This window comes from Pristiophorus japonicus, chromosome 5 (assembly GCF_044704955.1).
Source record: "Pristiophorus japonicus isolate sPriJap1 chromosome 5, sPriJap1.hap1, whole genome shotgun sequence".
NCBI classification, from domain to species: Eukaryota; Metazoa; Chordata; class Chondrichthyes; family Pristiophoridae; genus Pristiophorus; species Pristiophorus japonicus.
The window spans coordinates 297,188,255-297,190,061 of record NC_091981.1 but is presented as its reverse complement, the minus strand read 5'-3'; positions in this window follow the sequence as shown (position 1 = coordinate 297,190,061).

The following is a 1,807-nucleotide window of genomic DNA, read 5'->3' as shown; positions in this document are numbered from 1 at the left end:
TGCTTCCACTCATATAACACTGCAGAACTGAGCCGTTAAAGCCCTCAGGACAGATTGAACTGGTTGGGGCTCTTTTTTCTAAGCGATGATCTGAGGTCTTTAAGATCATGAAAGGGTTTGATAGGGTAAACATAGCTCATTCTGCATCAGAATATTTCTTTTTCTATGATTTCAGAGAAGATGTTTCCACACAAATCCCTTCCATGGCCTCGCCCCTCCCTATCTCTGTAATCTATTTCAGCCTCACAACCCCACAATATATCTGCGCTCCTCAAATTCTGCCCTCTTGAGCATCCCTCATTATGTCACCATCATCATAGGCAGTCCCTCGGGGTCGAGGATGACTTAACTGCTCAACCATCGGTGGCCGTGCCTTCAGCTGTTTGGGCCCCAAGCTCTGGAACTCCCTCCCTAAACCTCTCTGCCTCGCTACCTCTCTTTCCTCTTTTTAAGACATTCCTTAAAACCTACCTCTTTAACCAAGCTTTTGGTCACCTGCCATAATTTCTTCTTATGTGGCTCGATGTCAAATTTATCTGTTTTGTCTTGTAACACTGCTGTGAAGCACCTTGGGATGATCTACTACGTTAAAGGCGCTATATAAATAAAAGTTGTTGTTGTTGTGCAGATCTAGGGGCCATAAATCATAGAATCATAGAATAGTACTGCACAGGAGGAGGCCATTCGGCCCATCAAGTCTGTGCTGGCTCTTCCCAAGAGCAATCCAGTTAGTCCCACACTCCTCCGCTTTTTCCCCATATCCCTGCAATTTTTTCTCCTTCAAATATTTATCTAATTCCCTTTGGAGGCTACCACCCTATCAGGCAATGCATTCCAAACCCTTACCACTCGTTCTGCAAAAAAAGTTTCCCCTCATGTTGCCTCTAGTTCTTTTGCCAATCACCTTTCTGTGTCCTCTGGCTATCGACCTTTCAGCCATTGGGAACAGTTTCCCCTTATTTACCCTATCTAAACCCTTCCTGATTTTAAACACCTCGATCAAATCTCCTCTTAGCCGCCTCTGCTCCAAGGAGAACAACCCCAGCTTCTCCAGTCTCTCCACGTAGCTGTGATCCCTCATCCCTGGCCCATTTTCGTAAATACCCTCTGCACTCTCTCCAAAGCCTTCCTAAAGTGCGGTGCCCAGAATTGGACACAGTACTCCAGCTGGGGCCGAACTAGTGCTTTATATGGGGTTTAGCATAGCTCCCTAGCTTTTGTACTCTATAGCCTAGAAATCCGGTTGCATAGTGCCCGTTGTTTGGGTGCGACGGGGACCGAGGTGGGATCAAAATGGTGTCCGAGCAGCGTGTGCAGGCTTCTGGCGCAGGTCGCACCGGATGCCATCTTGGTGAGGGCGGTAGGCCAGTGGTTAGGAACGTGCGCTAGCGGTGTGGTAAGTAGGCAGACTGTAGTGTCAATCAGCCAGCCCTGCCATTTTCGGCATCATCGCAGGAGCTCTCACCCTCTCTTAACCTCGCACAGAACACGCGTTCAGCAGCAGGAAGGACCCCTCCCCTACCCACGATATTTAACGGGATCAGCACCAACTTTCAGGCAACTTGATTTTTCATTTCTACTGGGTCTGTTTGGGTTTGTGGAAGTGTTTTGAGATGTCTAGAGTTGTTTGAAGTGGGTGAGGTGACAGGGAGTGGTGCTGCAAGTGCCTCCGACTTCAAGGGAATTAAGGGTTACGGGGAGCGGGCGGGTAAGTGGAGCTGAGTCCACGGCCAGATCAGCCATGATCTTGTTGAATGGCGGAGCAGGCTCGAGGGGCTAGATGGCCTACTCCTGTTCCTAATTCTTA